Raw genomic sequence first — 13,409 nt, forward strand, 5'->3', positions numbered from 1 at the left:
ATTTAATTTGTTATTCGATCATGTTTATTCAGTCCATGACATGAACGGTAGCAGCAAGCATTTGCGCATGGGATTGATCCCAGCGCGAAATTCAAACTCAATTACCCAGTTATACCCAGAGTTATGACTAATTTTGTCAAAAAGTTACGGAAAATTCATGTGTTGACAATAATTCTATTATTTCTAAGAAGGAACCAGCAACTTGAAGATTCCTCTAATTTCAAGCTTTATTGTCAAAATCAGACTTGCCGGGCAGCTTGCAAAGTACAGGAAGCAAGTCTTGTTTACATGTTTCCGAGTAGGATCACGTGATCAAGAACCCTGAGCTTACGCCACGAGCATTCTCAAGGTCATAGACGATTGATTTGGGTGCTTTTTGGCGCCTTAAAAAGACCAAAAATTCAATCATTTTTTTAATTTTTCAGCTTTATTGGCCATAAAAAAAATCAGAAAAAATAATTTTTAGTATCCTGACATCATAAGCTTTCCATTGATATATAACTTTATTTTCAATGAGGTTCACCTTTAAAAGCCCGCGATAAAGTCAGTAACTTCGCTCCGCTGACCCGTGTACAACTTCAACCCATGCAGTACAAATAGTTTGCCTCCAGCGAGTAGCAGCACAATGCACGTGTCTGAGTCATGTTGAAACACGTTCAAAAGGTCGGGAAAGCCCCAAGAGCTATTTTTAGTTGGGCGCGCAAAGGATTGTGGGATACTCGAGCGGTATCATGGCTGCAATGGGAGGTAGGGCAAGCATTGTACGGTAAATCTATGATGGATTTTACTTTATTTTAATGAATTTTGAAGACCCATTAACCCCCATTTCATTTAGTACATGTGTATTTTATTTATTTCTTTTCAATTGTATTTTTTTCCTTTTTTTAGGTCATTTTTGCTTCTTTTTTCTTCTCAGAAATGCGTTTTCCGCTTTACCTCCGAATTCCGCAATTTTCGCGGAATTTCCGCAACGCAGAGAATTCTTGGCTTTACCTAAACCCAATGTTATTACTTTATCAAATTTTGATGATATTGTGCGTGGTATTAAAGATGTTTATAGTGATTTATGGGTAAAACAAATCACTTGTTGCCAGGCTAAACTTAGGACATTTTGTCTTTTCAAAAAAACCTTTTCGTTAGAAAATTATGTCATGATGGTGAACCGCTCCTCTCGTGTTTCATTTTGTAAATTAAGAATTAGCGCACATCAGCTAATGATTGAAAAAGGTCGTCATTTAAATATTAAGCCTGAAGATAGGATTTGTAAGTTATGTGATAGTAAAGATGTTGAAGGTGAGTTTCACTTTGTTATGAAGTGTTCTTTTTACAATGACTTGCGGATAAGATTGCTTGATAATTTTAGAAGCATCTATGACCTTGACAATCTATCTGATAGAGATATCTTTATTCTTATTATGAGTGTACAGGACAATGATGCCATTCAGCAGGTTATTCAGTTTGTAAAATCATCTTTTGATAAACGCACTGTACAGTTTAATCATCTTGTTGTAGTTTAACTATTTTTACTATAACTTATTTGTATCCGTTCTTTGATTATATCTTATTGTAAGATGAATATCAAATAAATAAATCTTGAATCTATTTTGTAGTTACCCTAAAATGTGCAATTTGATGTTTTAAGTAACTTCTATTAGAATGTAAATACCACTCTCAAATTAGGGTTAGGATATGGGTTAGAGTTAAGATTAGTGTGAGAGTTTAGGGTTAGTAATTGGATTAGTGAATAAGCGGTGTCTTGTATTCTGCAATTACCCCAAAAATGTCCATTTGTGCAATTTGATGTTTTGAATAACTTTTATTAGAATGCAAGTACCTTTATTACCTCAAAACTAAGAGGTACAAAAAAAGTTTCTCAAGTATATATCACCAGAATATAGCAAATGAATTGAATACTGGTAACTGTTTTGAAGTTTTGTTTTTAAAGTTTGGTACAAATTATGTGTACTCTCCCTGTATTATTTACTATCATTTGGCACAGTTTGTGACATAAATGTTTCTTTAAATGGAAGAACTTGAGTGGATGTTTATGAAACCCATACCTGGAACTCATCTTGAAGAGGACAGTAAGAAAATCCCTCTATCACTGTGGCTCGGAAATGGTAGAGCTCAGAACCCTGCATGAAAAAGAGGGCAGCATGCATATCATTGTTAAATCTGCACAGAAATGAACATGATGAATGGCTACTGTACAGCCGCCAACCTTCTAAACAAATCTTTAAAATCACTTTATCTAAAGAAAATTAGTATTTTTAAATTCTTAGTGCCACAGTTCAAGTAGTTTAATAACATGTACAATATTCTGTGGTTATTTACATATAAAATACTGAATATGTGAAATACCTGGGGGTCAAGGGGGCGGAGCCCCCTGAAGCTCATGGTTTTTGGCATATTAGAAGCTAAAAATCCAGTGTTCAGAGTACAAAATTTCACAATGAAAGTAGTATAGATCTTCTTCCTCTTTCTTTCCTTTTCTCTTCTCCTTCCCTTTTTCTTCCCTCTTTTTCTTTTCTTCTTTCCCTTTCTTTCTTCCCTCTTTTTCCCCTTTTTCTCTTTCCTTCCCTTTTTTCTTCCCTCTTTTCTCTCCTTCCCCTTTTCCCCTTCCCAATTTTTTGCTCTTCTTCCCATTTTTTTGTGTGTCCGGGGCAGCTTGTCTCCACTGGTTATACGCCACTGCTTTAATCACCAATCAGAATGGAGCTTTGCAAATAATTCACCCAAATTTTTTTGCAAAGAGAAATTATTCTAACAATGTTGCTGATTGGTCCAATTGATAATGGAAACTTCTTTTTGGCCAATCAGCAGGTAGTTCTCATGGGGTTATACTTACCAGCATTGTGATTTTGAGCCCTCTAGTGCTGTAGAGTTGGCTTCCATTTGCAATCTTTAAACCAGAATCTCTCAGAGCAATCAAACTGGCTGATGGTGTATCTGTAAAACAAATCAAATTGAACCTGTTGATCAATTGACTATTTAATCAAGTAATCAATACTCAGATCATCTTTTTTTTCTTTCCAAGTTTGCTATATGTCTCAACAGTAAATGAACAAAAGAAGTAATTTGTCATATGGATGTCGGAATCAGATAACAGTGCACATCATGTCAGAACTTAGATTGTGAATATCCACACAGCACCAGTCTGGAGTTAATATTGCTCTCTGAACATGGGACCGACAGCTTAACATCCCCTCAGAAAGATGGAATACTCTTTTGGTTTTCACTAAGTTCTAAATGGAGAGAATGGAATTTTGGAGTACCACCAAATTTAACAGATGTTGCATTTAAATTTACACCTTTTTCAAAGTCATTTGTTTGAGCCTGGTCCCATCAGGACCCAAGTGTGTCTCTGCACAGAGCCACCATCAGAGATGTCACAGGCTGGCCCCAAAAAATCCTGAACTTGCGAAGCGTAGCGAGCGGAGCTCTCGACCAGCACGGCCGGGGGGTCCAGGGGCCCGCTTAAGGGCTCCCATGGGGGGGGCAAACGAGACATCATGCACCAGAGGTGTGTACCCAGTGGAGTAACCAGACCTGACCGTCTGGGGGATTTAAAATTTCCCAATTTCTGATCAAAGGTTGTAGTATTTATGTGCAAGCAAAAGCTAGCACCGCGAGCGGCTTGCCACAAAGTGTTAAATGGGTAGGGTCCAGGCAGCCCCTGGTGGGGTCCAGGGGGCAAAGCCCCCGGAAGTTCCTTGTTTTTGGCTTAGAAGCTAAAAAATCAAGTGTTTTAAGAGTACAAATTTCACAATGAAAGTAGTATAGATTTGTTTGAAGCTGCACTAAAAATCTTCCATCTTTTTTTTTTTTACTTTCACCTTTCTCTTCTTCCCTCTTTTTCTTTCATTTTCTCTCCTTCCTTCCCCTTTTCTCTTCTTTTCTTTTTCCTTTCTTCTTCTCCCTCCCCCTTTCTCTTCTTCTCTCTTTCTTTCCCCTTTTTTCTCGATTCCCTTTTCCCCTTTCACTATTTTTTGCTCTCCTTCCCAGTTTTTTGTGTCTGGGGAAGCTTGCCCCCCGGCCTCCCACTGGTTACGCCACTGTGTGTAGTATAAAATGGTCAACAGCATCGGTTGCTTGGTGCACAAATGGGTTAACTTCTAAGGTTAAACATCCTCAGTTAACCCGTTTGTGCTGCATCCAGCTTTCTTTGTCCGGGGGGGGGGAGGAGGTAAAAATTTGTGGGCAATGAAAAAATTCCTGGTTGCATCAATTTGCCCTGGTATTACCGGTGGGATATCTACATATACCAGTTTGTGTGCTTTTAAAAAGACTATACATGTAAAGTCATCAAGCTTCCCAAAAAGAGCTTTATTGGGACAATGTGCATGAATAGCACAAAAACATGTGGTATTTTACACTATTTTGGCTCATGATCAGGGTAATATTTGGTGGAAAACAGGCTCCTTGCCCTTTTTCTTTTCCTTCCTGATTTTCTATTTCATTTTTTGTCAGGGGCACTTTTCTCTTATATTTTACACGCTACTGCTCCAGGCAGCTCATGCGTTATGTGCTTCAAGAAGGTGATATCATCATGTGCTATCTCTCTCTCTCTCTCTAGAGAAAGAAAGGAAAGAATGAAGGAAAGAAAGTAATACCTGTGACAAGGTAGTTATGCCTGTTGTTGACTTCATGTAGTGTCAGTACATATGGATCCTCTAACCATTGGTCCTCTTTATCCTGCTCACTGATAATGAACTGTGGCCACATCTTCCCGGGATGTCGTAGCCTGTATGCCTAGGGAAATAAAGACTAATTTAAACAATAAGGTCTGTATGCACAAAGTAAGTTAGATCTAACTATGCAGGTGAGATTAGGCCTAAAAAAATTGTTTGATTGGCGTAACCTGACCGACCCTAAAATTAGGCAAGACCCTAGAGTTGCATGTTTTTTGTTTTTTGTAAAAAATAAATGAAAAATTGAATTTAAAAGAAAAAAGAAGAGAAAAAGGTTCAAAGGGCATTATCTAATGCAATTTACAGCTTTAAAAGTAAAAAAAAAAAAGAAATCCCGACCTACCTATCCTAATTTTTTTTTATGTTCCGCCAATCAAACAATTTTTTTTAGGCCTTAGGGAAGGATCCTTTAATATAGTGAATTCAGCACCATTTTGCGACAGAATAAGTTAATGGTACAATTGTGCATGAAAAATTTTGCCATATTGAAGCTAAACTGATGAAATTTGGTGCAAAAGTGGGATTCGCTCGAAGCGCGCAAAAATTAGCACTTTGGGGGCTAAAATGGCCAAATATGAGGTTAATTTGGTCAGAAACACAGATACAGGCATCAACATTGGGGCCCCCTGACAAAATATTGGGGGGATTTATCCCCATCGCCCCTGGGATCTACGCCTATGACTTCAACATGATATTTTTCAATTTGTTACTTATGAGTAAAAGTTGTCCATTTGGTAAGCCTTAATAATCTTGAAGCCACTTTAAATTAATTATTAATTGAATAAAACATAAAATCTTTGATAAAACAAAAAATGCAAGAAATAAAATGTACTCATTTCAGCAATGCAAGTAATGTGAATACATTATGCATTGTGCATCCCATACTTATATCAGTGGCAGCACCACAGGGGCATGAGGGGGCAAATGCCCCCAGTCAGAACTCTTTCCCTCCTGTTTCCCCCAGTAAAAACCCAAATTTACGAAAATTTCAACTTTTTGCTGCAATTTTGCGCAAAATGTGTTGATTTTGCCCCCCTGAAATTCATTTTCCCCCCTCAATGCCCCCCCAAAAAATCCTGGCGATGCCACTGACTTAAATAAAGTAACAGACTTGCACATACAACCTGTAGCCTTATTATTATCTGATTATGACAGGATAAAATGCTCACCCTTTCTCGGCAGTCTGTGTTTCTTTGCAGTGAAGAGAGTTTCATTGCGTCAGTGCAACCACATTCCTCCTGGCTAGTTTTATTATGACACTGCTTGTATCGACCACTCTCCTGCACAAATATATATTAGAGTTTGATAGAAGGGTATGTCTCAATGAAACATGCTTGTCAAACAAGAAAAAAAAATGTGTGAGGAAAATGAAGGAAAAGAAAAATTGAATAATAAAGAAATGTGTGATGTGAGAAAGAAATATTTAGAGACATGAAAGGGGTAGGAGACACAAGAATGTGGTATAAAAGTATATCAGCAAACAATGTGTGTGTCTGTTATGATGCTGTATAAATGAGACACATTTACAGAAAATACCATAAAATAGGGCAACCATTCCCATTTTTAAAAAAGTGGATCCTATGTGACTATTTCTCAAAATTGTTGACCTCTTCAGCACATTTTAGCATATTTGCATTTTAGCATGAACCTTTTCGTGGATTTGTTGCAACCCATACCACCTGGTTCCAGGCCTGTCCCCTCCTAAGGATGGATTAATCGTGCAGATTAATCTCATGGTTTATTATTTAATTTTAAATGTACCACAGAAGAGCAATAAATCTGAATTTAATCTATAGATGTTACCATTAGTGCCAATCCATCTTGAAATGTGGGTGTGTGTATGTGTGTGTGTGTGTGGGGAGGGGGGGGTATTCAACCTGAATTGTCCAAAGTGGCTGAAAAGAACAGAAATATGGAACACATCCCCCAGGATTGACACCCATGGGTGTTACCATTTAAATTCCATTTGAAATCTACAGATTAAAAACCCCTAAAGATTGGACATGGGACCTTGTGCATCAGAATCAAGTATTTTAACCACTGTACCATGCCCCCCTCCAAAAAAATAATAGTCTACACTCATGAAGGGAGTGAACTTGCTATGATTTACACTGTCAAAGTCTTGAAATGTGAATTATAAGGTGAAAGAAATAGACTGCAGAAGCTGCAAAATCGTGCTAAGAAAGACTGCAGAAGCTGCAAAATCGTGCTGTGCGTTTGATATTCTCTGTCCCTCACTCAACTGGTACCGCCAACCTTCTCATTCAATTGCATTGGCTTCCAATCAAGTGCTCTCAGGGCCATGCCCTTAATTATCTTTGTGAGCTTCTTTTAGCCTATGCTCCCGGAAGAGAATTGAGATATTCTTCCGATAAGACTCTGCTTAGTCATCCTAGGGCACTTAGAAAGAGGATCTGGTTTAAATACCTTCTCTGTCTCGGGCCCGAGGGAATGGAACAAACACCCTAAAGCCATCAGGGAGTCTCCATCAATTCCAGTTTTCAGAAAGAAACTGAAAACTCACCTTTTCAGTCAGCTTCTTTCTTGTTCCTTCTGTGTTTCTTTTTTATTCCACCATTTCTCTCCTTGTTCAGCGCTTTGATAAATTTTAAAGGCGTTTTATAAATATCTTTATGCATGTTTGTATGTATTATATGAAGATGCCAGAGTCAAGATTCATCAACTCAAATTTCTCGGCCATATACTGCGTCTTGAAGATGGCGAGCCTGTGAAAGAATATGAGCTTTATATTCCACCACATGGGAAGAGGAAACTGGGACGGCCGCACTCACTGTACTTACAGTATGTCCAGCACCTCCTGGGAGATACTGAAGGGATGCTGCAGCCAAACAAAATTGTTTCGCTTGCCCAAGATCGCATTAGTTGGAGAAAGCTTGTAGTCGCCTGCCCCGCAGCCGACTGATGATGATGATGATGATGATGCCATAATAAAAAAAACTGGAGATAAAATATCTATCCACTGACCTTGGAGTGTTGATAGTAGTCTCTTGGTCGACTTTTAGCTGGATCTGCATTGTAAATATTATCACTTAGTGGTATGGCTATGCCAAGATGAGAAGGTGGCCTATAGTTCGGCTATGGAAACAAAAAACAAACAAAAACAAGAGGTTGAAACAGTCACAACTAGGCCCCATGTCACATGGGGGAAAATGGTAAATCACACATATTTAGCAGCATTTCTCCTCATTTATCACAATTTTGCAGAATTCAGCAGCCTGTTTTAACAGATTTTGTCATTATTTTAGGAAATCTGGCTGTTTTTGTGTGATCTCCCATTTTCCCCCATGTGACATAGGGCCTACAACTAAGAAGGCCGACCTCTTCTATGTTCTTAGGCAATGATGATGATGCATTACTCGACCAAAGTATTCTGACACGTGACGAAGAAAGGATAGACCACACCTACCTTCAAATTGATAAGTAGTGGTTTCTTCTTGCTGTTCTTTGGATGTCCATGTAAGAATTCCAGTGGTGGTATAACTGGACTGTAGATAAAGGACAATGTCTTGCTGGGTGGACAGGCACACTTGATGGTTAATGTAAAAGAAGTCTTTGGGCACAGCATCGATGCATCAGGCATATGAACTGTTACTGTGGATAGACCCTGCAGGACAAGAACACAGATATACAATTATTTTTCAGATATCAACCAACTCACATTTGTTATGCCACCAACATTTCTGAGATTTGTGATATGCAAGAAGACCAAAATAGTGCACCTCCGGTATTCATTGGCAAAAGTCTGATGTATCTTTATAAAGTTTGAGAGCATTACAAATCTGGAGGTTCAATTTTGCCCTCTATGAATGAGGCACAAACGTGGTGGAGTTTATTACCTCAAGAACCCTAAGGCCAATTTTGAGACTTTTTTTCAACAAAGGTAGAATTATACATGTAAATAGCCATTCCTTTACAATGCTACAATCCTTTTGATCTTTAAATAAAATTGATTTTGATCAATAGTGACTCTTTCTCTTGATCCTGTCACATTTCTATAAAAATGAAAGATTTCAAAGGAAAAGGGAAATTGAGAATTTCATATAGAAGTTTGCAGTCTATTGCCGCAGTTTGAAACCGTGGACGGTCCTCGGTTGGAGGAATGTCCACGGTGGAAGGTAAACAATATTGCGTGTGTCCACGTTTGGCAGTAAACACGTACACACTCCTAACCACACAAAGATGCTCACCGTGTTGAAGATTTCATGTTGAAGTGTCACTGTCATGGTTTCTGATCCAAACTTATCCCTGGTATAACTTGTCTTGGTGTGAAATAATGTTGGGTTACCGATGCTCAGAAACAGCAGTGGTTTCTTGGAATGACGAATACCTGTTCAAAAATAATAAAATGCTCATTCTTAAAACACTTGAGAACGTTCCTGCAGAAAATATTAAACATGATGTGTTTTGAAGAGTCAATAAGAGTTTCTGATGTCAATTGGTATTTTATTTCACAGTGCAGGTCCTATGCATGAGAATCCTAGCTATACTACTGATCAGGCCCGTGGCCAGAATATATTTGGGGTGGGGTGGGTTAAAGCAGGTTCAAAAGTGGTTCAAAAACATTTTTACAAAAAAATGTGGACCGTTGATGAATTTGTTTGGCTTATTTCAATGCTTTTACTGAAAAAAAGTGGATCTTTTTATTCGGATTGACATGGGGGGATGCATCATACCTATACCGCCCCTGGCTACAGCTTTGCTACTGATGTATTTTCACTTACCTGGCATTGTAACAGAAGCAGTGATAGAGAAAGTGAAGCTACCACCAATGTCTAGGAATCGCACTGGGTACTGACTTGCTGCTTCATCAGGGATCAATATGTGGCTGCATTTAGGTTCCAGTAATGACCATAGACTCACTGGTGTAGAAGCCAAACCTTATATCAAGATAATGATGTAATGTAAGGTGGATTTCATTATCATGCATTTTGATGCATAAAGTGCTGTAGAATTCAATCTACAAGCATATATACCTCTGAGTGGTTTTTTTTTATGATAGAAACAAAACGTAGACTATAGACACCTTCCTTAACAATATACAAATAGATTGGTCTTATAATAATATATGTTTGTATTGAGGACTGTATCAGTAATATAGTTGCTCAAAACTCCAATATTTTTGTGCAAGGTGTATGCCTTTTTTCTCTTTCGTAATAAAACTACTCATTTAGAGGCATATGTGCTTGTATAAATGGAATTCTGAGGTGCATTAAAAAGGAGATGCATTGCATGTTAACACAGGCTTTTTGTGCAGGTGTATGCCCTTTGTCTCTTTTTTCTTAAAAATCCCACTCATTTAGAGGCATATGTGACACGATCTGGTCCATGGGGGGCCAAAGGCGGCAAATTTGAAACTGAGATAAAGGCAAAAATATGGAGTAAAAAGCAATAAAATATATAAGAAAACACACATCACAAAACCTCATAACTTTAGAACAAAGTATACTAGACCTTTGATGTTTTCAGTATATGATAGCCCAATGTTTGTATAAGGCAATAATAATAATAGTAACTCAATTTTCAAAAATTCTAAGGTACATCAAAAAGTGAATGCATTGCATGTTAATACGGGCTTTATTTCACATACGTGAAAAAGATACACCATGATAGTAATAGAGATTTATGGCAGAAACCATCATAAAGTTAGGAAACTGAAAGTTAGGCAATTATGGCTTGCTTGCTGTTTCATCAGGAATCAATTAATGTCTTTTTGGTTCCATTGAAGACCATAGACTCACTGGTGCAGAACCATATTCCTTAATTAATGCTCAGAGGTGGATATTATCATTTTGGATGCATTTAATACATCAAAATGGGAGTCAGGAATCTATAATATAATTATAACCAACCCATCATAAAGTTAGGCAGCTATAAGTAAACAATGGCCACTTATGGAAAGTTAGGCAATTTCAAGTTGCATGAAAAAAATAAAAAATTCTGCTGCCATTTTGCTTATTAATCCACCAGACAATGCTAGATTTATATTATTAAAGAGCTAAAATTACCTCTCATTGAGAATAATTTGATCAGGACATAATTATGTGCAGACAAAGACTGGGCAGGACATGTGAGACAGCCTATGTTTAAGATTATAACTAAAGCATGGAGAGGGAAATGTAATAAGGTATTGATATTAAGTTATAACATAATTTATTTTTTCCACATATGCAAAGTTCAAGAAATCTATAGTACAAATATTACTGAAACCATAATGGAGGAGAACTGAGAAATAAGCCAGAGGCCTGTCAAGTCCCAGACTCCATTATCATTACTCTAACTTTTTGTACTCTAAAATAAGAGAGTCCTTATCAGATCTTTTAAATGAGTTCAGAGTTTTTAACATGATTTGGGATATTGTTCCAAATCTTTACACCCTGGTAGCAAATAGATTTGTTGCCAAATTCAAGCTTATTATTATTGTTATTGATATTAAGTTACCTGTTTCACTTTGATACAAAATCCAGTCACCAGGGAGAATATCACCAGCTAACATCATGCCTTCCAAACACTCCACTTGTACATGGCTGAAAAAAAGAAACATCTCAGTAGTTATCAATCAATGATGACATAGGCCATATTGGAGGCTTCAAATTCTATTATGACTTTGGGCAAAGATCTGATTTGGTCAAATCGCCCTGTGTAAAGGTCAAAACGAATCAATAATGCTGTACGGGATGTCTTCAAAATACAATCGCTGCGGCACACTGGCAGAACCACTGGTACTGCAGGGTGTCAGCGGTCAACCAACAGTTGGGATTTGAAGCCATTCCTAACAAGATCTGGAATGGATTTGGGTGAAGATCCGATTTTGGCTCACTCTTTCAGGCCACATCTCCTAATTGTGATATTATCACAAACAAGAGTCCACCTTACCTTGTATTAACTACATATTTGATTGATGCTACAGTATCTGCAACTTTCAAGCTGTATCCATTGTGTTCATCCACAAAGCTGAAACTTCCTGAGTCTACAGATGCCCATGCTGTAGTATCATTTATGGGTTCTAGCTGCAACACCTGTTAAATATTAAACACACAAAAACATATGTAAGTTCTGGCAACTACAGAGAGCAATACTGACTAAGTTTTCACTATCCATGCAACCACAGACACACACATTAGTGACCCATCACATCAAAACCAACCACTTTGCGGCAGAAATGAACATGGGAATTTAAACGCTAAAATAAACTGCCGGTTTTTTAGCTTTAAAATGACACCTTACTTGTTGAAATCAGATACAGTAAAAATGTTTTATGAGTAAAAACAAGTTCAAATTTCTTTTTCTTTTCTTTTTCTTTTCTCATCTTCTTTCATTGTTATCTGCCAATGAAGCCAGCCGCGAGGTGGTTGGTTTTGATATGATAGGTCACATTTAATTTATTTAAAGGTCTTGTGCCTTCTCAACTGGTGGCGCGCGTGCCACTTGTAGTCAGTGGCGCACAAAGTGGGCGCAGTAATTTTTTCACATAAATTTTGAACAAAAAGGGGTGAAAATACCCAATCAGGGCCCTTAAAAAACCTTAAAATCCACAAACGTCCGGGGGCCCTGCCCCCTGGACCCCCGATAAAGCTCTGTCATCGACATTCACATCCTGTTAAAGAGTGACATTTGTGACACTTCATGAGCACCGAACACAGCTTTGACATGCCAAACGGTCGATCAGATTACCAGTCTATTGTTATGATTTTATTGTGGCAATTGTCATCAGAGCACCACTTCTGTGTTTACAATGTGTATGCTCACCATGAGCATGAGAGTGCCATTCTTCTCTGGAGGCTAGTGTACGTCATTGTCTACATCAGCCTTTGCCCCTGCAACAATGAGATCCACACCAGCTTGTGTTTTCTTTTAACCAGGAGTAGTCCCTTCCTATCCCCTCCTAGCCACCCCTCACTCCAAAAAAGAGTGGGAATAATGACAGTTTGGAGTATTTACGTGTAGCTTGCACCAAGTGCCAATGAATGCAAATTATTTGACTTCCCCCTAACAAATACTGATAAGTACAAGTAATTGATCAAAGTTTTGGAAAACTGTGCAATTATCTATAGAGTACAAAGGGGTAACATTCCCATTCTCCACTTGAATTGTCACAACACATTTTGAGCATAGGTTTGGAGTGGGCATCTGTGGCATTTGAACACCCAATATAACTTATTGGGGGTTTCAAGTTCTAGTTTAGTTTGAACATACCTATTCATTCGGTTGAACATCCAGGAACATTGTCCCTTTTACACAAACGCACACATATCAACCAGCTCAATGAAGGGTAACTGCTCTTGAGTACCCTGGTTTTACAAGGCGCTCCCCGAGTGATGTCAGCTGAACCCGTAAAATTGATTGCCTTTACAATTTTCTAAGATTGTACACATGAAGGAGCCCACTTTGGACAATGAAGCACCACAATTACCTCATCCTTACTCCTACCCAGAACAAAACATTTGTAAACTGGCCTCAAAAAGAAACTTATAATTTTTCACAAGGTCATATCTTAAAATCCTGTCTATAAAAATAAACGAAAATTACACACAGGATTACTTCAATACTCTTCTCTAAACACATGTCAGTAACCAAGCAGTTGTCCAACTGACACAACAGCAAAATGCACTGACATGGAACACCTTCCTGGACCACATTCACATCCCAACAGATTTCTTTCGCTGGGTTCCAATTATTCGCCTGTGAATGGGGTTCTGT

This window comes from Amphiura filiformis, chromosome 17, assembly GCF_039555335.1.
Source record: "Amphiura filiformis chromosome 17, Afil_fr2py, whole genome shotgun sequence".
Classification (NCBI taxonomy): domain Eukaryota; kingdom Metazoa; phylum Echinodermata; class Ophiuroidea; order Amphilepidida; family Amphiuridae; genus Amphiura; species Amphiura filiformis.